At 38.7% G+C, this 26,307-nt stretch overlaps 1 protein-coding gene across 1 annotated transcript in view; it reads left to right on the top strand.

The window, feature by feature from the left end:
• The window catches only part of LOC131408754 (tripartite motif-containing protein 5-like), a 420,025-nt gene that overhangs the window by 193,088 nt on the left and 200,630 nt on the right, over positions 1 to 26,307 (top strand). The window lies entirely within an intron of this gene.

Here is a 26,307-nt window from a genome sequence, read left to right on the forward strand (position 1 = left end):
ACAGAATTAGCAAAGGAATACTTGTCAGCTCTGCCTGTGTTATCTAGGACAGTGCATAGAAATTTGCACCTAAAAGGTGAATCCTTAGGAGTGAGTTGCTTTAGCAATGGCACCTCGTATGTATCACAGGGTTAAAGTGGGAAGTGCATAAATAAAATATTTACCAAGAGTAGATTTTTAGCTCTCAGTCTCTTCATTTACAAGCTGTATAACCTTGAATGAGTTACTTAACATCTCTTGGAATTGTTTTCTTAAAATAAAAATTGATGTTAAATATTGTACCTAATTCCTATGATGACTTTGAGAACCTATATTGTATTAAATGTAAAGTACTTTTCTAAGATTCTTAGATGTAAGAATAAATATTTGTGATTATTACTGAGAAAGTGTAAGCTGTGTCAATGTCCCAAGGAACAGTTTTGTTTTGGGTTGGTTTTGCTCAAGAAAATGATAATTGGCTTGAATGAAGTCTCATTTTTCAGATCCCAAAACTCCAGTGCAGACAGAGTGAGTTTTCATGATGTGTCCTATAGTGAATGTCATGTCTAGGCTGTGCTTATGAGGGCCAGCTCTTTGGTGTTCCATCCTTTTCCTTGTGGTGAAACACCAGGGCATAACATAATATTTACTATCTTAGGCGCTTTTCTTCTTTTTTAAAAAAGAAAAAAATCACTTCTGAATTTATAATAAAGAATAGAACTACTTTTGATAGGAAGACACAAACTGTTTTTACAAAAGTATGCATTATAACTTAGGGCAGTCTATGTTACTGTACAAAATTTGAATCAATATTTGCAGAATTGGAGGAGGCTTGGGCCTGTGGGCCAGGAGCAGCAGGGGCAGGTGGGTGGCCTCAACCTAGGGGGACATTCAAGAGGTGCAGACACTAGTGGAGAATGAGATGAATGTGAATTTCCAAAATGAGGTCAACAGCTGGATCTGTTTACACTGGTCATGTAAACACAATCATAGCCAGGGGGTCAATTGTTAAAATTAGGATGTGACAGGGTCTTATCACAAAAAGAGATATGCCAGTCCAATTAACATCAAAGAGAGAAATCAGGAAGATTATGTGTGTGGAAGATGATGATGAGGACAACAACTCACCCAGCCACCAGTGTTTCTGGAGCTTCAAAATGGGATGTGTACAGGACAGGTGCCAGCATTCCATCCATTTTTTCCTCACTGGAGCATTTCTACTTAATATGCAACAGCTAGTACTCGAGGTGAGGATTCAGAACCCATCTCTTCAGGAAACGAGTTCATTGAAATTGAACTGGACTGAGTGAAGCTCACCTACCAGTAATTGCTCAGAGTGAGTTGCTGTGAGGTTAGTGTTAATCCAGATCAAGTGGAGAACTTGAGGAAGTTATCCCATACTCTCTAAGAAAGGACTAATATGTTGCTCAACTCCAAGATTTCCAATGGAGCTTGTTCTAATGGTAAGTGAAAATAATTTTCTCTTCAGAAATACTGCATCCACACTGCCTTAAAAGTCTTGCTACAACAAGAGAGCTTCAAACCTGAGTTACTAATGCAGCAGAGGCTTTTATCAGTGAGTATTGTGACAGTGTGTGTCACCTCTGGGCCAAGGACAAAACACTGATATAAATGGCTTGGATGCTTGGGAGGGTCCCTGGTGCCACTGCATAGCATACACTAACCTCATTCTGCCCAGGTAGGAAGGCTCTGACCCCTAAACAGTAGTGCCACACTTCCAAGACTCTCAGTGCACAAGAAACCTATTGCTTGAAGTGGTGAAGAGCTGAGAAGGGATGTGGAGAGGCAGAGGCTGGTGGTTCTATATCCAATGTGTTTTATGTGCAGAATGTAACAGAGTTGTCCAAACAGAAGCTGAGAGATAGTGGAGCCTGTTTCTAGTCTCTCCTGTTGACAGTGCACCTGAAGGGCTAGGATGTGCTTTTCTTGGTGTTGTGTGCTCCCAACTTTCCTGGAATGGGGGTGCTCTGAGGGTTACAGAAGGACATTTCCCCTCCTCCTCACTAATACCCTAGAGGAAATTGATATAACTACCAGAAGGGAAACTTAAAAGGCCATTGTGGATACCAGAGCTATATTATCTGTTCTCAACCCTACCCTTATTCATTGTCCTCTCCCTCAGAGTAAACAGACAATTCAAAGGGTGGGGGTTACCAATTTACCAATGCAAGTTTGTAAATTGGAGCCAATAAGTTTTCAATTGGGAACCACAGTAAAACATGTGTTTCTCCTGGTAAAATATGCTCCAATTCATTTGATAGAATGAGATCTTCTAGAAGCATACAATGTCCATATTGTCTTTTCGTAGAAAGGTGAAATGCTTCTAGACTTAGAAAATAGGGATGCTGACCAAAACGTAGCTACTGAGAAGTTGATGATTGTAAAATCAATGACTTAAATAGAAGAAAAGGAAACTAATGACCTATTAGTACGAGTACCTAGAGAATTATGGTCGTCATCCTCTTCAGATATTGGGAAAAATAAGTTGGCCACGCCTACTGGGGTAACTCTTGACAAATCTAGGGCACTACCTAATATTGGGAAATGTCCACTTAAACCAGAGGCATTAAATGGGTTAAGGCCTATCTTTCAGAAATTTCTTGAAAAAGGATTTATAATTCCTAGTACTAGTCTTGTAATACATCTATCTTGCCAGTAAAAAAGCTGAATGGAGGGCCGGCCCGGTGGTGCAAGCGGTTAAGTGCGCGCGCTCCACTACAGCAGCCTGGGGTTCGCCAGTTCGGATCCCGGGCGTGCACCGACGCACCGCTTGTCAAGCCATGCTGTGGCGGCATCCCATATAAAGTGGAGGAAGATGGGCATGGATCTTAGCCCAGGGCCAGTCTTCCTCAGCAAAAAGAGGAGGATTGGCAGATGTTAGCTCAGGGCCAATCTTCCTCACACACACACACACACAAAAAGCCGAATGGGAAAGATTGGAGATTTGTTCAAGATCTGAGAGCTATAAATAACATTGTGATTCCCCAACATCCTGTGATTCCAAATCTGCACATTTTACTATCAGCTATTCCAACTAACAGCTTCTACTCCTGAGTAGTTGATTTATGCAGTGCCTTCTTTAGCATTCCCATAGGAAAGAATAGTCAATATCTTTTTGCCTTCAAGTGGGAAGAACACCAGTATACCTGGAGAGTTATGCCACAGGGCTACACTGAAAGCCCTACTTACTTTTCCCAGGTACTCAAGGCTGATTTAGCTAACGTAGATTTCCCTGACAACTCCACTTTAATTCAATATGTGGATGCTTTGCACTTATGTTCAAAGATTTATCTAGACTCTCAGAAGAACACAATTTATCTGTTATAACAGTTAGCATCTAAGGGACATAAAATGTCCAAGGACAAACTCCAATTTTGTCTGCCTATTGTAAAATATCTAGGACATTTAATATCTAAGGATGATCTATTGATTGATTTTGAAAGGATTAAAGGAATCTTTGTTTTTTCTTTCCCTAAGACAAAAGGACAAAAAAAAAAAACAAGGATATTCCTAGGACTAACTTCAGGAACCAGGTACCTAACTTTTCACTTATTGCCCAACCATTGCATACATTACAAAATCTGACCAGCCTGATTTAGTTGAATGGATGTCAGAAGGAGAGAAAGCAGCAACTACTTTAAAGTCTATTTTGGCTCAGGCACCAGCTTTATGACACCCTAATTCCTACTTGCCATTTTTCCACTTCATACACAAAGGTAAAGGAAATGCCTTAGGTATGGTAACTCATAAACATGGAGATCCACATCAATCTCTAGGGTATTATAGTTAGCAAATAGACTCATAGCAAAAGGTCTTCCACCTTGTATGAAAGACATTTCAGTAGCAGCCCTCTTATGGAAGGCCACTGAAGAAATAGTGATAGAGTCTCCTTTGCCTTTATCCCTCACTCAGTTGAATCTTTGCTAAATTCTCATCACACTCAACATTAATCTGTAAGCTGACTAGCCTCCTCTGAAGTTCTGTTGCTCTCTGCTTCTGATATCACCTTAGCCTGATGTAATAATTTTAACCATGCAATTTTAATTGCAGCACCACAGGAGGAAGATGCACATGACTGCATCTTATTAACTGATTACCTTCTTGCTCCTAGGAATGATTTGCAAGAAACTACTATTGACAATGCTGATCTAATTTGGTTTACAGATGGATCTTACTTAAAGGATGAGCCCTTACTTGCTTAAAGGGCCTTACTTAAAGGACACTATCAGGCTTGATATGTAGTAATGTCCTCAGTGGATATAATTGAGACTTCTTATTTACCAGAAATAAAATCACCACAGCAAGCCAAATTAATTGCTTTAACTTGAGCTTGTCTATTGGCCAGAGACCAGGTAGCAAATATCTATATGGACAGCCATTATGCTTTTGGAGTAACATGTGACTTTGGAATGCTGTAGAAACAATGAGGTTTTTATTTTATCTTATTTATTTATTTAATTTATTTATTTATTTATTTATTTTTGTGAGATAGATTAGCCCTGAGCTAACATCTGTTGCCAATCCTCCTCTTTTTGATGAGGAAGACTGGCCGTGGGTTAACATCCATGTCCATCTTCCTCTGTTTAATATGCAGGATGCCTTCCACAGCATGGCTTGATAAGCAGTGCATTGGTCTGTGACTGGGGTCCAAACCTGCGAACCCTGGGCTGCTGATGTGGAGTGTGTGAACTTAACCACTATGCCACCGGGTCAGCTCCAATGGGGGTTTTTAACCTCTTCAGGCCAACCTGTAAAGGATGGAAAACAGGTTGCAGAGTTATTAAACGCTATACAGTTACCAAGACAATTAACAATTATTAAAATACCAAGGCATTCCAAATCTGATACTTTGGAAACTAATGAAAACTGACTTGCTCATGCAACTGCTAAGCAAGCAACCTTGAGTCTTCTGCCCAGCCTCAAGAATGCCCCCTACTCCCTATTAAGTCTGCTAACCCAGGAAAAGATTTTCTTCCACAGGGTCAAGAAATCACCATGGAATAAGTGAAATAAATGTGGCAAAAAAAGGGGGAATTTTTGACACCACCTCGCAGATGTAGTTCAGGCCTGAGAAAAAACCCATAGAGCCTATTGAAGCATGATTGCCACTGCTCCAGCATATACATCAATTAACCCATTGGGCACCTGAAAAGATGATTTTATGGTGAAAAGAGTACTTCTGGAAAATTTCTCACACAGTGGTTCATAAAACCTATTCTAGCTTTGATATATGCCCAAAGTATAATCCAGAGAAACCACTACATGGGTCACAAGGTCACTTTCCCCTTTCTAAGGGACGCTTTGAGGTATGGCAATTGGATTTTGTTCAAATATCACCATCTCAAGGATATAAATCTATCTTGGTAATGGTCTGTATGTTCTCACATTGGGTTGAGACCTTTCCTTACAGAAGAGCAATGGCTTTAGCAGTAGGCAAATTATTATTGGAAATGATAATTCCTGTTTGGGGAATTCCTACCAAGGTACACAGTGACTGGGGAACATATTTCATTAGACAAATAGTTAAATCTTTTTGTGGTATTTGTCTAATACTGCAGCATTTCCATTGAGCTTACCATCCCCAATTCTTGGTGGAAAAAACTAACAGCACAGTCAAAATACAAATGGCAAAACTTTCAGAAGCATTTAATCTCTCATGGCCAAAAGCTCTTCTGCTAGTGCTCCTTAATCTTAGATCTACACTCTTTGGTAAACATAGGCTTTCCCCTTTCAAAATAATAACTGGATGGCCTATGTAATTAGATCAAGGAATGTATGAACCAACTTTGCTTAAAAGAGATAACTTACGAGTGACGTCAGCATCATGGCGGAGTGAGCTTTCCCGTGAATTCTTCCCCCACAAGATACAACAAAAGTAACAGCCACAGACCAACAACGGAATCCCAGACAGTGAAAAGCTAGAGCGGAGGGATCCACACTGCCGCACATCTGAGAGCGGAACGTGCTGGGCCCCCGGAGGAAGTGGGGAGAGGTAAGGAGAACTCCGCTCCCTCCCCATCAGATCAGCGATCCGGTCTGCGCGGCTCCCAGAGAGGGGGGAGGGGCGGCCCTCGGCGGGAAACTGTAGCTCTTCGGGCTCTCTCAGCCAGTGGGAAACTCCCGCACAGAGGGCTCAGAGGAGCCACAGGGCTACCATCAACATCTGAGCAACCCAGAGAGCGGATAAAGAGGGGCAAACGAGAAGCCTCCCACGTCAGGGACCCAGAGGGCAAAAGAGAGAGCTCCCCCCTCCCCGCAACCCGGAGTCTGCAGCTCGACCAGATCTAGCGGTCCGAGGCAGACCTGAATAAACTGGACTGGACCCGTGGATCGCAGTGGGGAAAAAAAACAAAACAAAACAAAACAAAACTGCGGATCGCAGCAGAAAAACTGGGGCAGAGCGCAGGGGGCTTAGACTACACAGCCCTTTACCACCAGACAGTGGCGGCAGGTGGAAATTGCAACCAGAGACTTCCAGGATGAGGAAAATCAAAACCAACACAGGAACCACAATGCCAAAATATATGAAATCACCAGACCAGAAACAAAATGACAAGCACCCAGAAATCAACCCCGAAGACACAGAAATCCATAAACTAAATGACAGAGATTTCAAAATAGCTATCATAAAAACACTCAACGAAATACGAGACAACACAGACAAACAATTAAATGAGATTAGGAGTTTCTTCACAAAAGAGATTGAAATCATAAAGAAAAACCTATCAGTGCTGATGGAGATGAAGAACACAATGGAGGAGATAAAGGAGAATCTGGAATCTTTAAAGAACAGAGCTGACAATATGGAGGAAAGAATTAGTACTTTAGAGGATAGGAATACAGATATACTCCAGATGGAAGAAGAGAGAGAACTAAGACTAAAAAGAAATGAAGAAAGACTCCGAGAAATATCGGACTCTATTAGAAAATGTAACATAAGAATTATAGGTATTCCTGAGGGAGAGGAGAGGGAAAGAGGAACAGAGAGCCTATTCAAGGAAATAATAGCTGAAAATTTCCAAAATCTGGGGAAGGAGCAGGAAATACCAGTAAGCGAAGCCAACAGGACACCCATATATATTAACAGACAAAGGCCTTCACCACGACACCTAGTGGTAAGGCTAGCCAGGGTCAACGACAAAGAAACAATATTAAGGGCAGCTAGACAAAAACAAAAAATAACGTACAAAGGAACTCCCATCAGGCTCTCAGCGGATTTCTCAACAGAAACTTTTCAGGCTAGAAGAGACTGGAATGATATATTCAAAATACTAAAAGACAAAAACTTTCAGCCAAGAATACTCTATCCAGCAAAAATATCCTTCAAATATGATGGAGAAATAGTAACTCTCCCAGATAAACAAAAGCTAAGGGAGTTCATGGCCACGAGACCGCCACTACAAGAAATACTCAAGAAGGCCCTCAGGCCTGAAAACAGGAAGAGAAAGGGAACACAAAGCTTGGAGTAAGGAGAAAAGTAGGTAGACAAAATCAGAGAAATAGTAGATCTTTACCGGAATAGGTTAGCAACCACTTAAATACTAAACTCAAAGATCAAAGGAAGAAATTCACCAAAAATAAATTTAACCTCATCACTGTAAACACACAGCCACAACACAAGATAGAATAAGGTATAACAAGAGCAACTTAGAAGGGGAAGAGGAAAGTGACTGAATTGACTTAGTATAAGGAAATAGGAGGCTATCAGATAATGGACTATCTCATACAGAAGATTTTTCGCCCAAACCTCAAGGTAACCACTAAACAAATAATCAAATTAAAACCACATATGATAAACAAAGAGAAAACTAGAAGAATCATAAGACAGAACAACCAAACTGAATTGGCAGTCCAAAACAAATGGGACAAGAAACAAAGGAAATGCAAAAGAACCAGAAAATAAGTGACAAAACAGCAACATTCAACCCTCATATTTCAATAATTACCCTAAATGTAAATGGATTGAACTCTCCAATCAAAAGATACAGAGTGGCAGGATGGATTAAAAAGCAAGACCCAACAATATGCTGCCTTCAGGAAACACATCTTAGCACTAAAGACAAGCACAGGCTCAGAGTGAAAGGATGGAAGACAATACTCCAAGCTAATGGCAAACAAAAGAAAGCAGGTGTTGCCATACTCATATCAGACAAAGTAGACTTCAAGATAAAACAGGTTAAGAAAGACAAAGAAGGGAAATATATAATGATAAAAGGGACACTCCATCAAGAAGACATATCACTTATAAATATATATGCACCCAACATAGGAGCACCAATGTACATAAAACAACTATTAACAAACCTAAAAGGAGAAATCAACAACAACACAATAATAGTAGGGGATCTTAACACCCCACTTACAGCAATGGATAGATCATCCAGACAAAAAGTTAATAAAGAAATATTAGACTTAAATGAAAAACTGGACTAGATGGACCTAGTAGACATATACAGAGCACTCCACCCAAAAACAGCTGACTACACATTCTTCTCAAGCGCGCATGGAACATTCTCTAGGATAGACCATATGTTGGGAAACAAAGCAAGCCTCAATAAATTTAAGAAGATTGAAATCATAACAAGCATCTTTTCAGACCATAAGGCTATGAAACTGGAAATGAACCAGGAAAAAAAAACTGGGAAAGTGACAAAAATGTGGAGATTAAACAACATGCTACTGAACAACCAATGGCTCATTGATGAAATTAAAGGAGAAATCAAAAACTATCTGGAAACAAACGAAAATGATAACATGCCATATCAAACCATATGGGACGCAGCAAAAGCGGTCCTGAGAGGGAAACTCATAGCGATACAAGCCCACCTTAACAAACAAGAAAAAGCCCTAATAGGCAACCTTAAATTACACCTAACAGAACTAGAAAAAGAAGAACAAACAAAGCCCAAAGCCAGCAGAAGGAGAGAAATAATAAAAATCAGAGCAGAAATAAATGATATTGAGACCAAAAAAACAGTAGAAAGGATTAATGAAACAAAGAGTTGGTTCTTCGAGAAGATAAACAAAATAGACAAACCCTTAGCCAGGCTAACTAAGAAAAAAAGAGAAAAGGCTCAAGTAAATAAAATTAGAAATGAAAGAGGAGAAATTACAACAGATACCATGGAAATACAGAGGATTATAAGAGAATACTATGAGAAATTATATGCCAACAAATTGGACAATCTAGAAGAAATGGATAAATTCTTAGACTTATACAACCTCCCAAAATTGAACCAAGAAGAAATGGAGAATCTGAATAGACCAATCACAAGCAAAGAGATTGAAATAGTAATCAAAAACCTCCCAAAAAATAAAAGTCCAGGACCAGATGGCTTCTCCAGTGAATTTTACCAAACATTCAAAGAAGATTTAATACCCATCCTCCTCAAACTATTCCAAAAAATAGAGGAAGATGGAACACTTCCTGAATCATTCTATGAGGCCAACATCACCCTGATACCAAAACCAGACAAAGACAATACAAAGAAAGAAAATTACAGGCCAATATCGCTGATGAACATTGATGCAAAAATCCTCAACAAAATATTGGAAAACCGAATACAACAATATATTAAAAAGATCATACACCGTGATCAAGTGGGATTTATACCAGAGACACAGGGATGGTTCAACATCCGCAAATCAATCAACGTGATACATCACATCAACAAAACAAAGAATAAAAACCACATGATCGTCTCAATAGACGCAGAGAAGGCATTTGACAAGATACAACATCCATTTATGATAAAAACTCTCAATAAAATGAGAATAGAAGGAAAGTACCTCAACATAATAAAGGCCATATATGACAAACCCACAGCTAACATCATACTCAACGGGGAAAGACTGAAAGCCATTCCTCTGAGAACAGGAACGAGGCAGGGCTGCCCACTCTCACCACTCCTGTTCAACATAGTACTGGAGGTTTTGGCCAGAGCAATTAGGCAAGAAAAAGGAATAAAAGGAATCCAAATAGGTAACGAAGAAGTGAAACTCTCACTATTTGCAGATGACATGATTGTATATATAGAAAACCCTAAAGAATCTGTTGGAAAACTGTTAGAAACAATCAACAACTACAGCAAAGTTGCAGGGTACAAAATCAATCTACAAAAATCAGTTGCATTTCTATATGTTAATAATGAACTAACAGAAAGAGAGCTCAAAAAGATAATACCATTTACAATTGCATCAAAAAGAATAAAATACCTAGGAATAAATCTTACCAAGGAGGTGAAGGACCTATACAATGAGAACTACAAGACATTATTGAGGGAAATCTACGATGACATAAAGAAATGGAAAGATATCCCATGCACGTGGATTGGAAGAATAAACATAGTTAAAATGTCTATATTACCTAAAGCAACCTACAGATTCAATGCAATCCCAATCAGAATCCCAATGACATTCTTCACAGAAATAGAAAAAAGAATACTAAAATTTATATGGGGCAACAAAAGACCCCGAATAGCTAAAGAAATCCTAAAGAAAAAGAACAAAGCAGGAGGCATCACAATTCCTGACTTCAAAACATACTACAAAGCAATGGTAATCAAAACAGCATGGTACTGGTACAAAAACAGACACACAGATCAATGGAACAGAATTGAAAGCCCAGAAATAAAACCACACATATACGGACAGCTAATTTTCGACAAAGGTGCTAAGGACATGCAATGGAGAAAGGAAAGTCTCTTCAATAAATGGTGTTGGGAAAACTGGACATCCACATGCAAAAGAATGAAAGTGGACCATGTGCTATCGCCATTCACAAAAATTAACTCAAAATGGATCAAAGACCTGAAGGTGAGACCTGAAACTATAAAACTCATAGAAGAAAATATAGGCAACACACTATTTGACATTGGGTTTAAAGGAATCTTTTCGGATGACATGCCTACCCAGACTAGGGAAACTAAAGAAAAAATAAACAAGTGGGACTTTATCAGACTAAAGAGCTTTTATAAGACAAATGAAATCAGAATCAATATGAACAAACAACCAACCAGCTGGGAGAGAATATTTGCAAAACATACATCTGACAAGGGGTTGATCTCCATAATATATAAAGAACTCACACAATTGAACAACAAAAAAACAAACAACCCGATCAAAAAATGGGCAGAGGAAATGAACAGACACTTCTCCAAGGAAGATATACAGATGGCCAATAGGCACATGAAAAGATGCTCAACATCACTAATCATCAGGGAAATGCAAATCAAAACAACACTAAGATACCACCTCACGCCCGTTAGAATGGCTATAATCACCAAGACAAAAAACAACAAATGTTGGAGAGGATGTGGAGAAACAGGAACCCTCATACACAGCTGGTGGGAATGCAAATTGGTGCAGCCTCTATGGAAAACGATATGGAGATTCCTCAAAGAATTAAAAATAGAGATGCCCTATGATCCAGCCATCCCACTACTGGGAATCTATCCAACGCACCTGAAATCAACAATCCAAAGAGGCTTATGCACCCCTATGTTCATTGCAGCATTATTCACCATAGCCAAGAAGTGGAAGCAACCTAAGTGTCCCTCGACTGACGATTGGATTAAGAAAATGTGGTATATATATACAATGGAATACTACTCAGCCATAAAAAAAGACAAAATCGTCCCATTTGCAACAACATGGATGGGCCTGGAGCGTATTATGTTAAGTGAAATAAGCCAGAAAGAGAAAGACAAATACTGTATGATCTCATTCATATGTGGAATATAAACCAACACATGGACAGAGAAAACTGGACTGTGGTTACCCGGGAAGTGGGGGTGGGGGGTGGGCACAAGGGGTGAAGGGAGTCATATATGGGGTGATGGACAAACAAAAATGTACAACCCAAAATTTCACAATGTTAGAAACCATTAAAATATCAATTAAAAAAAAAAAAAAGAGATAACTTACATTATTTTCAAGGTCTCATTGAGACACTTAAAAGAATTGAAAGGCTGGTAGCTGATTCCTTTCACAGTGAGCTCCCAGGAGACAAGGACCTTAAGGATTATGGACTACAATCTGGAGATTTTGTTTATTGGAAACAACACGACACAAAAGACTCTTTGCAGCCTTGTTGGAAAGGACCATATCAAGTGTTTTAACCAACTCATGTGCTGTAAATTAAAAGGCATAGACTTATTGATTCACATTTCCCATTTAAAAAAGGCTTCTTCACCTGAGTGGATTTCCGCTCCCATTTTTGACACCTGACTTCAACTGACCAATACAGATATCTCCAAACCAGGATGAGAAGACGACGGCATCTGTTCTATACAGCTCTCCTAAGATTCTGGACGACGCCTGTATTCCTAACCTTATGTCTCTTCATTTAAACCCTTGTAATGGTTAAATCCTATGTAATTGCAACAATAAGCAATTTCTAGATTGCTTTACCTTTTTACCTACACCAATACTTTACTTTCTCCTTCCAACTCTGTAAGATAGATTAGAACCTAATTACAAAAATTTTTAATTAATCACAAAAATGCCATTTAAGATTTTCCTGATACTATGTTTGTTTTTCTAATACACATCTGAATGGGCCTCTGATGATAAAGTTTTTTTTGTTTTTTGCAATGGGCATATTCCTTTGCTACACGTAAAAATTAGTCCAATTTTTAGATATGTGGCCAACTTCTCCTTTCTAGTACATCTGTGTTACCTTGATGGGTTTCTCCCTTTCAAGGTATACATTGGAAAGCTTTAAAGCAATTTATTATGATGGAAAGATCTAGTTCCAGTGTTCACAGTTCATCTAGTATTACTAATTATGATCCTGAAACATGGCAATAGCCCATACTAGTAAGATACAGGGCACGGCTACTCTTTTTCTCTTACTCAGACTATCCAATTATCCCAACAATTTGCAAATAAACAAAAGAAATCAGATATTACAGTGAAAACTATGGGAGGTTTTAGACAAATTTGGGATGGATATGTTGGGCTTACTCCTAGCCATGGATCTTTAAGCATACTGGCATCTTTATGTTGGGAACAAAGAAATGATTCTATACAAAATCTACCATATTGCACTCAAAATATGGGCTGAATATCCCCCGAGTCATGTCAGAATACTATCATACTCAAAGCAAGTGATTGGTTTGAAACAGATTGGTCTCAAAGTCCCAGCATTTATTGGGTGGGTCCTAATGGAACTCAATGGTTATGTGGAACAAACCTCTGGCCTTGGCTATAGCATGGATTGTTAGAATGTTTTACCCTGGTCTTTACTTGGATGCAGGGAAGGATTCACCCAGAGCTAACATCTATTGCCAATCTTCCTGTCGTTAAGGCCAGATGGGCTAGAAGATGTCATATCACATGCAGAAGTTCTGACTAAATTTACTCCATAGGCCCTTAATGATAGTCAAGCAAGAATGGCCTTAATAAATACTGAAATGTCTTTAATGAGAAAGGCTGTCCTTCAAAATAAAATGGACTTAGATATTCTAACAGCATCCCAAAGTGGTACATACACAATCATCCAAATTGAAAGGTGTGTTTTCATACCCGATGAATCTTCCAATGTTTCATCTCCGCTAAAGCACACAAAAAAGCAGATGAATGCTTTAAGTGATCCTACACTCAGTCTTGATTTGTTTGGTTGGCTTCCTTCATGTATTCGTTGCCTTTTGTGATCTGGATTGTAGTTCCTATTTATATTAATACTTGGAATTCTTGTATTAATCATAACACTCAAACTAATCGTTGTTTGCTTTACTCAGTATTGTAAGACTGGCATGCAGACTAGAGTAATGATTGCTCAATGACTTGAGATGGTCAATCAGCCTCACAAACCTGAACATATTTCCTTTTCTCATAAAGACTATGCTGAAGAACTCATTTTTAAACTAATATTTTCAAGTATTGAATTATCATCATTGTTACTGTACTTGTTCTACAGTTGTAAACAATGTAAGCATAGGAGTCTTGTAAAAGCACATGTACGATCTTTGTGTGACAACCTCAAATTAATTGAAAAACCTATGAAATGCTTCCCCTGTTAATATATACCTCTATGCTTGTCCACTGTGACATGAAATTTTCACATATTGAGGTATGTGGGGTAACTATTCTGGTTCAAAACTGGTTTGGCTTGAACTAAAGAAGCTTGACTTACGGCCTATCAAACATACATCGTACATCTGCTTTAACCATCAAAGTAAAGAACGCACTCTCTTAAGATAAGAATGCATACTTCTGCTCCTATAATGCCAATATGCCAGCATCAGTAACGCCCTATCAGTAACACTGTACTGGTCCTCCTGAAGACAAATTCTCTTTCTGGGACATCAGGGTCATGTCAGACCTGCTGATTTGCAACTGAATATCTCTTTGAAACTTTGATGAATATATATCCTGAGAATGTTTAACGGACTTTCTTTGTTCTAAAATTGTGTGACTGTATGGTAAACCATTGCTTCTCCAGAGCGCTTTCTTCCTTTGTGAAAACTGCATTCCTGGGTTATAATCCTCACCTTGGCTCAAGTAAACCTAACCTTATCCTTCTTCTCTATAGAATGGTTATTGGTTATCTTGTATAAAGAACTATATCTGACTATTTTCCCCAAAGTGGATAAATGGGCAAATCAATGAACTAAAATCCTAGCACCACAGATGTGGTGGCACCACGGCAGGCAGCAACCACCCTAGCACCAGGGACAACATTTTGATCATCAATGCTCTCTATCAAAAGATTATTGATCAAAAGTGTAAAATGATGAGTAAGTGAAAAGCAATAAGACATATTGGAGTATATGAAGAAGCCATTTGGATTAAAACTGTGGGAGAGGAAGAACTATTCCTCTACCCTCTAGGTTCTTTTAGATGGTCTAAGAATCAAGTTGGCATGAGACAGAATAACAGGAGAAATTCAAACAAATTTAATAACATGTCTACATGGGAGAAACCCAGGAAAACAGAGTAACTTGCCAAAATGGCCAAAACCACCACCTTAAATACCATCTTCAGCTAAAGACAAAGGAGGATGTTGGGGATGGTGCTTTAAGACTTCAAAGGGTATGAAAGCAATTCACATGGAAATGGAAAAACAAATGTTTGATAAACAGTGCTCCACGTACCGGCTTATCATGTTCTGAGTATCAGAGAAAAAAATCCTCTTTAGTGCTCTGTGTTCTCCTCTAGTCAATATATCTCCTCCTTGAAGCAGAAGCTCATAAAATATCTCCCCTTGGCCCATGGATTTTTAACATTTTCCCATTTGAGAAAACCTTAAAACAAAGTAAAAGTTAATGCAGTTAAAGTGTGGCAGTGGAGACAGATTAGGCACCAATCTGAGTAAACCTTCGGAAGAAAGAAGGAAATATAAAAAAAAAGTTTTTAAATTTTGTCAAAGGGGAATCGAATCGTATATATGTTAATAATACCATAAGAATAGCTGAACTACATTATGTAACACAGCACTTGCGTTCACAGCAGAAACAATAGAATAGAAGCATGATTTATCATCTAGATGTTCAATTCAGTTAACGTGAGATTTACAGCTATAGGTTTGTATATCTATCTCTCAATCACTCTTTGCAACAAATTCTAATAGATCTGAGGCAATAAGCAAAAAGATTAAGAAAGTCCCTACCTGACTACATGAAAGCTATAGTCGGGGGTGCAATGTGGCGTGGGGGCGGAGATCACTAATGATGGTATTAATGAGAACACCAGGCTCCCCACTGCAATTCTTTCTATTGCTTTCCACTCACGTGTTTTAATTACCTAACTCAGGATATACTGACTGAGAGTTCACCTCCTGGAAAAATACTAGTTCCAGAAAGAAGCTCCTGAGAAATCCTAGCAAAGGATGCTCAAGAGAAAGAGCCTATGAAGTCTCCATGGGCCACAGCCCAGGCTTCTGGACCAGTTCTGAACAGAACACAGCAGAGAAGAGTGCTACGCCTGGTCCTACTCAGAGATTAGAAAGATCTTTTGCAGGAGAAGTAGGGGAAAGCCAGAGAGTTTTTCGAAGCTTAATTTAGTACCTGTCAGTGTAATAATGTAGGATTTCTTCATGGCTCACCTCATAATCCTAGCACCCTGTCCTCTCTGGGTTTGGCATCCTTAATGCTGTGACAGCTACCCTACTCTGTAGCTTGTTTTATGTTTACTAATCCTAACAGATTTCCAAGTTCAAACTCAGGGATCAATTTGGTTCCAGAAAAACCACAAATCTTTCTCCCCCTTCTGCTTGGGCCATTTCTGCCATCCAGAAACAGAGCTCAGCTGAGAGATCAGGAGCAAGAGGAACACATAGGAAGAATTTCTGTAAGTGGTATGATTACAGCTTTTAATAAAACAAACTGAGATGCTTGACTGGTGTTAATAATGTGAAAAGATGTCAGAAGAAGTGGCATGATAACAAGATCCTGAGACCCATGAAAAAAGGGAATTAAAGTAGTAGTGTGTCTCTATTTATCCGTGTGTGTTTTTGTGAAAGGCATAGCTGCACCCCGGACTGACTCACTCATATGGTATACCCCGATCAAAGCTCTTTGGGTTTTTACCCTGACTTCCCTTTGTCTGATAAGATCTTATGTATTAAGGTTGACTTTGGGCATTAGCACCTGTATAACATCTTCCTTGTGCCCTTAACTCTACCAAGTAATATTTAGGCTACATCTTTTGAAATGACACATTTCACCTGTCTCAATATCATTATCACAGTTGAACTGTGACACTTAACACAGAATTTTAAAATGGTGTCATTACTCTATTAGTCAGGATTCACCAGAGAAACAGAACCAATGTGATATATATATATGTGTGTGTGTGTAAATATATATATATATAGACTTGGCTCACATGAGTATGGAAGCTGAGAACTTCCAGGATTTACCATATGCAAACTGCAGACCCACAAAAGCTGGTGGTGTAATTCAGCCCAAGTCTGAAGGCTTGAGAACCAGGAGAGCATATGGCATAAGTTCTAGTCCAAGGGTAGGAGAAGACCTATGCCCCAGCTCAAACAGGCAGCCAGGAGACAAAAGGGGAAATTTTTCTTCCTCCACTTTTTCGTCTGTTCAGAACCTCAACAGAATATGATGCTCTCCTACATTGGGCGTGACAATCTACTTTACTGAGCCACAGATTTAAATGCTAATCTCATCTGGAAACAACGCATTCACAGACACATTCAGAAATAATGTTTAATTTGGGCACGCTGTGGCCAGTAAGGTAAACACATAAAAGTTGCCATCATGATTATTTTCTTGCTTTATTTTATTATGCTAAACAGTAAAGATTATATGTTTATAGTATTAGATGACATTGCCCAACATATGACACTTCATACAGTTTCATCTTCCCAGTCTATTTAGGAAAACTCTCATTTTTGCTATATTAAATTCAAGTTCTGAAAGTAGGCATCACTATGCTTCCACTGTGAAAGAGTGACCACCTGAGGTAATTTCAGATTTGGATAGCCATTCCCTCTCACATGACCTAACAGGACACAAACTGGTCAGATTCATTTAGCTTAGCTGGTGGATGCAGGACAGGAGAGAGCCTGAAGGTATGGCTGCTGCAGGTAAGCCTTCAGTGTGGGTTCTCACTGTAGTAAAAGAGAACCCACACTGAAGGGTGGGTTCCCTCCTTTGACAGCTCATTTATAAGGAAACAAGTCAAGATGGGTTTGTATGAAATTATATTGCTTAGTTTTCCAAAGGACGAATTACCTTGAAGAGCCGTGAAAGAGCTTCCAGGACTAGAACTGAGACAGGAATAAGAATATAGTCACTAGTTCATCTGGCTCAGGCAGAAAAGCCTTGTCATTTCCCAGAGGTCAGATATTGAGGCCTTCTATTGGTCTGAATTTTCTCTTCTCCTTTTCTGCTATCCCCCAAGAATTTAACATTCATTTTCACTTGGTTAATATAGATTCTTTGTGAAGATCACTCTGCTGGTTTGGTGAGTGAATCCTGACCACCTCTGCCCTTGTCCCGTCTTCACCTTTATCCAAGGAATCACGACTTCTCCATTGGTCTCTGAAGGTGAGTTGAGTATTTGTAGATGGCAGGGATTGGGAGACTTCAGAGGAAAAAACTGAATTTGCTTGGATGAGTTTTATTTGTCTTCAGCTGTCATGAACGGGGAAAAGGCCCAGCTTGTAGCCTCCCTGCTGAGAATGCTGACTGAAGTGCGGTCTGGGAGAGGGGTGGACTAAGAGCAGGGAGGTTTGGAAAAGTGAAAGGCTTCATTTTTTTCTTAGAGGGATCATTATCTCTCCAAGCTGAATTTACCCACCTCTCCTACCTGTTCTCTAACGTTGAACTGCTAGTGTCCTTGAATTTTCAAAGGTAGAAAGTCCCAGGAATCTTGGAATCCTAATAGTTTAATGTCTATCAGTGTAACAATGTGGTATTTCTTCATGACTCTGGAGAAAAATTCTCATCTCCTTTGTCTGTCTGTGCTAAGGACCCTTGATGGGGTGACAGGTGGGAAGCCCTAAAGCCTTTATCTATTCACTCATCCAGACACAAAGAATTGCTGTAGTTCCTTAAAAGTCACTATACTGGCTCATATTTCTCCTTGAGCCACATCTGCCACCCAGAATCAGAGCACAGCTGAGAGATTAGGAGCAAGAGGAGCATGTAGGAAGATTTTCCAGAAGTGGTATCTTTTCTCACCTTAATAAAAAAATGAGTTATTTGATTTGTGTTAATGATATAAAAAGATGTCAGAAGAAGTAGTATGATAACCAGATGCTGAGACCCACGAGGGGAGGAAGTTAGAGTACGGGGGCCTCTGTGTTTACTCTCCCTTCCTATAGAAAGTACAGCTGCATCCACCTTACTCAGACATATGGAGGACACCAGTCAATCTCTTTTCTCATTTTGACTTTCCCTCATGTGACTCAATCTTAGTTTATCAAAGTTGACTTTGGAGATTATAACCTCTGTTTCATATTCTTGTCCTCTTCTCAGCTATAAGTTAATGTTAGGCACCCGTCTTCTGAACTCATACACTACACCTCTGTCATGCCAATTATCACAGAGATTTAGAATTGGTTTATTACATTTCTGCTTCAGCTTTTAATTTGCTAGTATTACAAGGAGTTTATATTAAATAGTTTTAGATGACTGCCTGGCAATTAAAACATAAAGGAATTTCATTTATCCATTCTTCCATTCTGCCATTTAGCAAAAGTGACTGTTTCCCATATAACATCAGTCGTTTTGGGTTTCGTTATGCTTAGAGAAACAGTTTTACACCAGTCACAACAGAAGAAAGTTCTATTCATATCCTTATGTTTTGGACTTTTACATAATTACTATCTTTTAACGTAGTTTTTGCTTGTCTTTAGGGGTTACCTCTGGAATATTTTGAGCTTGTAGTCTCATGAACCCAAATGTCAGAAGACTAATATGTAAGGTGCAATTACCTGACACCTAGGCAGCCAACTGACCTGGAAGTTCTATCAGACAGACACCACTCATGTTCCCCTATCTATTTCCCTTATTGCTGTGGAGCCCTTGGGTCACTGCTTAGGTAGAGGGTGGGTTATCCTCCATGTGAACAAACTCTAGCTCCTCTATGCACTTACCTTATGCGTCCATCTGCTTTGACATTAGCTCATCATAGCACCACTGTGAAAATAAATTTATAACCCTATAGCGGAAACCATGCTCTGCTCCTCTCTACTCTAAAGTTCTTGATGTATCTCAGCATTGTTTTGGTCTTGAATGAGTTGAGAGATAACTGGAAGTCCCATCCTCCTGTTTGATCCCAGCTCTAGTCTTAAACTAGATGGCCGTTTCCATCCATGTTACCTAAAATGACATGAACTTCCAGGTAAACTTAGGTTAGCTGGAGGATACAGGACAGTAGACACAGCACATGGGTATGGTGAGTGCATAGTGTGGGACTTTGCCGTGGTATAGAAAATACTTTATCCCTGTAATCTCAACTTTTTAAGAAGCCAGACTAAGTGAATGTGTGTGAACTTACTGTATTTTAGGTAAGCCTAGGGCTACGAGGGACTGATCACCTTGGGAAAACCCATGATCACAGATTCCAGGGGACTAAATAAGACACATTTTTGTTGTGAGTCATATTCCCCTTGGGAAAAATGAGGTCCATGCATATCAGCTGGCATTTAAGATCTATATAAAGACTTCCCAGACCAAAAGCACTTTACAAATGAGGCTTTTTTTTACTATCAAAGCAGCTGAACTTCCTCTTTATTATAACCCAGTAGGTTTCCAAGAAAAAAAAATAACAATTTACTAGGAGAAGAATAAGCCAATATTATCTTTACAGGAAGAAAGAGTTCAGGCCTGATATTAGCTCTTTGTTCTGATACATCTAATGTAACTTCCAGCCTGTCCTTCTACCTCATTTTGTCTCTTACTCTCATCTGCTGCTCTCTGTTTCCTTAATCACTTTGTCCCTCAAGCCATCATCATCTCTCCTCTGCGGAACTGTGTCTGCATCCTAACTGATCTTCTCAATTCCTCTAAGGATCCATCTAACATTTCACAGCCCAAGGGAAGAGCTAAATATGTCCTCACTCTTCTCTGATGGGAAAACATTGATAATTTCCCCTTTCCTTTGAAAAGAGTCCCTCAATGTTACATAATTTGGGAAGTGCCATATTTTACGGTTGCTGCAAGATCATGTGATACCAAAGGCTCAGCAGTTTTCTACTCTCCAGCCACACTAGCATTTTAAAACTCAAACAAGGTAACATGTCTTCCACGAACAGGTCATTTCTTCTACCTAATACATTTTTCCCTCTCTCTCTTCCCTTATTTCCTTCATCTTCTTCAGCTTTCAGTTCAACACTTATGCTTTTAAGTTGGAATTCTTGGATAACCCTCCATTTACCCATATTATTTGATTTTCCACCCACCTGTATGTTTCTCTAATAGTGTTTTTCACATCTGCCCTTTTGCACACATAAGGCTAAATATTTAACTTACTATTACATTCCACTATTAACTTACTATTAAATTCCATAATAGTAATTCTAAACAGCAAAGATGCTGTTTAGAAGCATCTTTGTGTTTTGGGATGTTGGTCCAGTTGCCAGCATAAATCATTGTCAATGATAATTTGTTGAATGATCTTGCCTAATATTTGAGACTTCTTTCTCAAGATTAACAATCATTTCATCTTTGCTTCTCTTTTCCCAGGTATCTGACACATGTGGTCCTATGAGTATATGCATAACATCTCCCTTTCCACCATCAGCATACATGCACACATTTAGGCTCCTATCAACATCCATGATATATTTCCAGGCCAAGTTGAAATCTCACCATTTACAAACATAAGACTCCCCAGACCTCCCAGCTGGCCTGAATCTGTTCACTTCCACACACCTTATTGCTCTAGGTATTAATTGGGTCCATGAAGTTTCTCTGTTTGTCTTTGAATTACTCTGTGGAGTAGGAGGAGACGGATCTCTGAAGGAGGAACCCAAACATTTTGTTCATCCCAACTCTGTGTTTTGAAAATAAATGATCTCTGAAGTCATGCACTATCTCTATTTACACACCTGATAAAGGGTTTGCTCTTACACACACACATTATCATATGTCATGTCATGATAAGAAATCATCACAAACATATAGTAAGTGATGGCAAAGGTTACACTAAACAACTTAGAGCAGGGGTTTCTGATAAGAGAACGTGTAAGGAGAGGGTTCACTTAAGTAAAAGAGTGAGTTATACTGATATCATGGCAGCTGAGAGTTGAGAAGGTATAATATCCCAGACGCATAAGTGGTTTGGTGCTATTAACACTGAAGATGTGCTTTTGGTATGGGAAAGAAAAAGCAGGATAAATGGTTGGTCACACAAGGATGGTGGTAGAAAATGCCTCACGTCATCCTTTCATTCAGTGAAAGCAAAGGAATATATCAATTATTTCACAGATAAGGATGGGAATTTTCATGTGACATGAACTGGGAGTAAAGTGTTTGAAATTACTATGAAACATCTTCTTTAACAGGTCACTAACTTCTTTCCTTATTTTGCCACCTCTTCTTGTTTCTCCCTCAATATTTTGCACTTGGCCTGTTGTTGATTTCTACACAATTAAAAGAAATAAGACTAGATTAAGTAGAGAAAAGGAATTTTGGGGGCAGTATAATTTTGGTCAAAGCTTAATTTTGAAGCTCAAACACAGTCGTCAGGATCTGGTCTATGTCCTTCTCCATATTCTATTCCCTCTATATTGACTTTATTCTCAGTTCATGAAGGGAACATGAATATTGTGATATAAACTCCAAAGAAAATAGAACTTCTCTTCTCAGTTATCACAAAAAATTCTGCGGCCTGCATGACATTGGCCTGCACTGGGTCAAGAGAGCATATTGAAAGCATCACTCGGCTTTTGCCAGAAGGAAATGAAGCATTGTTGGAGGCAAAATTCTATATTTCACTAGAACTAAGTTTGTTTTAATCTGAAGTAGATCGTGATAGGATAGGATGCATATTGTAATCATGAGAGCAACCACTAGCAAAAAGTCTAATAGAAATACAGTTAGAAAAGAGGAAAACTTAAAATTTCATAATTTTATTAAAAAGAAAAAGCCCTAATACAGAAAGCAAAACCATTATTTTGACGTGTGTATACTCAGCTGTTGGCCTAGTTTTTTTGGTGACGTGGAGGAACTAAGTCTATGGTAAAGGACGCCAAATGTATCGTTACATATCTGTTCAAACAAATAAAACAATATCTGTCATGACAAGAAAGATCAGATGGCTAAAAACTGAAGAATGCGGACTAAACTGGCTTGGTAGAGACTGAAGAGGAAGGTAAATATTGTAGTTTTCGGGGCAGTGAACAAGTGGATATTGGCAACGTTATGGACAATAGAGCATAAGAAAGGAGATAATTTGGTTTTTGAATAGTAACTTACCTATTACACAACCTAAGTTACTGGTTCCTGATGCTTCTTCAATACTAAATATATTAACCTGCATTTAAGAGGCACTATTAAGTAAAAATAAAGAGTTGGAAATTAACTGCACATATGTGTGTGTTGAATTTAAGGGAGGACATGATGTCACGTATGGATAGTGTATAAAATGAGAGGAGAGAGATTTGAGAAATGTCTACATTAATATGTTTGTTTGCTTGTACCCTCAGCTAAGCCCATGTAAACTTCGTGAAGAATATTATGATTATTTACTCATTGTTAATTTTCCCAAATCTGGCATACAGCTTGGCAAATAATAGTATATCACTTGAGATTTCTGTTGATTAAGTGGAAGAACCAGGAATTATTCCAACCATCTCACGGGGAGCCTTCTGCATTTTGGGAAAAATTTTTGGACTTTTTGTTTTCTTCATAAATATGTCTCATCACCAGATGCCAAAAGTTTCATGCTGTATTTCCACAAGTCTCAAAGCTGTTACTAACTTTTCTGAAATGTGACAACATCTCATGAGTCTTCAAGAATGATTAGCTTGGGTCTTTGCTTTTTGGATCTCACATTGGGACTACCTGTATTCCCATCACATCAAGGGCTGGTGGGGATGTGTTGAAGCTTTGTAAGTGGAGAGGGAGTGTTACTTCTTGACTCTTGTTTACTCTTTTCTCTCTAGGATGTGAATGGCATCATGGAAAGGTATGTGAGAGAGACCAGAGATGGTTCTTCTCTGCTGTGAAGAGAGGTTTAAAGCCATTAGAGTTATCTGGTCATCAATTAGAATAAAACACCGCTAAAGGCAAGAAATTTTAGGTGTAGATTTATCTTAAACTTCTGTTTACAAATCATGGTTTGAGCTTTATATAATTTTTGAGAGTGGACCAGGTTCTGGGGTAAGGAATTTAAGAGGTAGGAAGTTAAAGAGTTTGGGCCAGTAGCAGTTTAGAGATAAGGTGTTGCAGTATCATATCTCTGTGATTTCATTAATTTTATTCACACTGCCTGCCTGTATCTAAATCAGGTTCCTGTATTTCATAAGCACTCGACTTATTGTTGGAAGGTCGTGCCTTCTTCACCTGCCAAGCAACCAGAATTGGAGGCAACTCCTTTATATTTAAATTTCTGCCCCAGGAATAGAGGAGAGAAGGTCCTTTTATATGGTTCTGTTTAGAATTCCAAAAACAGACTTCAACCTCAAGGATTATTTTTGCCCTGGTGCAAACAACTGATCCATCTTGGTCACTTTATTTTATTTTATTTTATTTTATTTTATTTTATTTTATTTTATTTTATTTTATTTTATTTTATTTTATTTATTTACTCATTTATTTAATTGAGGTAACATTGGTTCATAACATTATATACATTTCAGGTGTACATCATTACATTGCGATTTCTGTGTAGATTATATCATGTTCACCACCCAAAGACTAATTACTACCTATCACCATACACATGTGCCTTATCACCTCTTTACCCACCTCTTTCCCCTCTTCCCCTCTGGTAACCAACAATCCAATGTCTGCCAATATGTGTTCGTTTGTTGTTGTTTTTATCTTCGATTTATGAGTCAGATCATATAATATTTGACTTTCTCCTTCTGACTATTTTCCTTAGCATAATACCATCAAGGTCCATCCATGTTGTTGAAAAAAGCAAGATTTCATCATTTTTATGGCTGAGTAGTATTCCATTGTGTGTATATACCACATCCTCTTTATCCATTCATCCCTTGATGGGCACCTACATTGCTGAAACCATAAAACTTCTAGAAGAAAATATAGGCAGTATGTTCTTCAACATCGGTCTAGCAGCATGTTTTCAAGTACCATGTCTGACCAGGCTAAAGAAAGAATAGAAAAAATAAACAAATAGGACTACCTCAAACTAAAAAGCTTTTGCGTAGCAAAGGAAACTATCAACAAAACAAAAAGACAACTCAGCTATTGGGAGAAGATATTTGCAAACCAGGTATCTGATGAGAGGTTAATATCCAAAATATATAAAGAAATCATGCATCTCAACAACAAAAAAACTAACAACCCAATCTAAAAATGGGCAAAAGATCTGAACAAACATTTTTCCAAAGAGATACAGATGAACAACAGGCACATGAAAAGATGTTCAACATCGCTAATTTTTAGGGAAACGCAAATCAAAACTACAATGAGATATCACCTCCCATGGATCAGAATGGCCATAGTTAACAAAGCAAGAAACAACAAGTGTTGGAGAGGATGTGGACAAAAGGGAACTCTCATACACTACTGGTGGAAAGCAAACTGGTACAGCCACTATGGAAAACAATATGAAGATTCCTCAAAAAATAAAGACTAGAACTACCATACTATCCAGCTATTCCACTGCTGGGTATTTATCCAAAGAACATGAAAACATGAATGCATAAAAATATATGCACCCCATGTTTGCTGTGGCATTATTCACAATAGCCAAGACTTAGAATCAACCTAGGTCGCATACTTTAGAAGCCAGAATGGAATGGCGGAATCTTTATGCCTAAATTTGCACACTTACCTGGCAACATCAATCTCTTTCCAAAAACGTGAAATTCAGACCACTACTAGCTTGGTGTTCATAATGTCTGCTTTTCCAAATGTTTATAATTGTTCTGAGAGAACCTGAAATCTCAGATGTTATTCTGAGGGCCTCCCTACTGGGGAACAGACTTTAAATGTCTTGGTCCTCTCCAGAGAATACCGCCATACTTGATGTGTCTCAAACATCCGGGAGCCGGTTTCTGCAACTTCATTTTCTGATCATCTCCCTGGGAACCCGCATTCATGCAGTAATTTTACTACACGTTATTTTTTTTACGTTACCAATATACTGTTTTGTTTGTTAAATCCACAATTTCATATATTTTCATATGATTTCTAGGAGGTAAAGGTTAATTTTTTCATTTTGAAAGGAAGAAACTGTGCTCCTGAGATCAAGATCTTCCCACGGTCACACAGAGGGTAAACGAAAATGTGAACAAGAGCACATTTCTTCTGGATCCAAGGGCAGCAGTCTGCTATCTCTTTTTTCGGAGTCTCCAGAGAAGAGGGTTCAAGTGCATTAATGTGGTGAAAACAGAGAAAGTCAGTGGTTTTGGAGGGGCAAAAGTTAGAAGTGTGTATGTCAATTTTTGTTATCTCTTGGAATGAGACTTGGACTTTGAAGAAGCAAAAAACTTTTCCCATGAAACAAACGAGATTGTTCCAAGCTCCTGATCTGAGAGGGATACTGTGAGTGTTTAATGGTGAAGAATACTAGAGCAAGTGGGTGGCTGTGGGATTTTTGTGATAGGAGGAGCTAAATACAAAGATGGTACAATTCTAGGTGTGGACAGAGGAGACAAAAAAGGATGGATCTCATGTGCTGATAATATGGTCATAT

This window comes from Diceros bicornis, chromosome 7 (assembly GCF_020826845.1).
Source record: "Diceros bicornis minor isolate mBicDic1 chromosome 7, mDicBic1.mat.cur, whole genome shotgun sequence".
Classification (NCBI taxonomy): domain Eukaryota; kingdom Metazoa; phylum Chordata; class Mammalia; order Perissodactyla; family Rhinocerotidae; genus Diceros; species Diceros bicornis.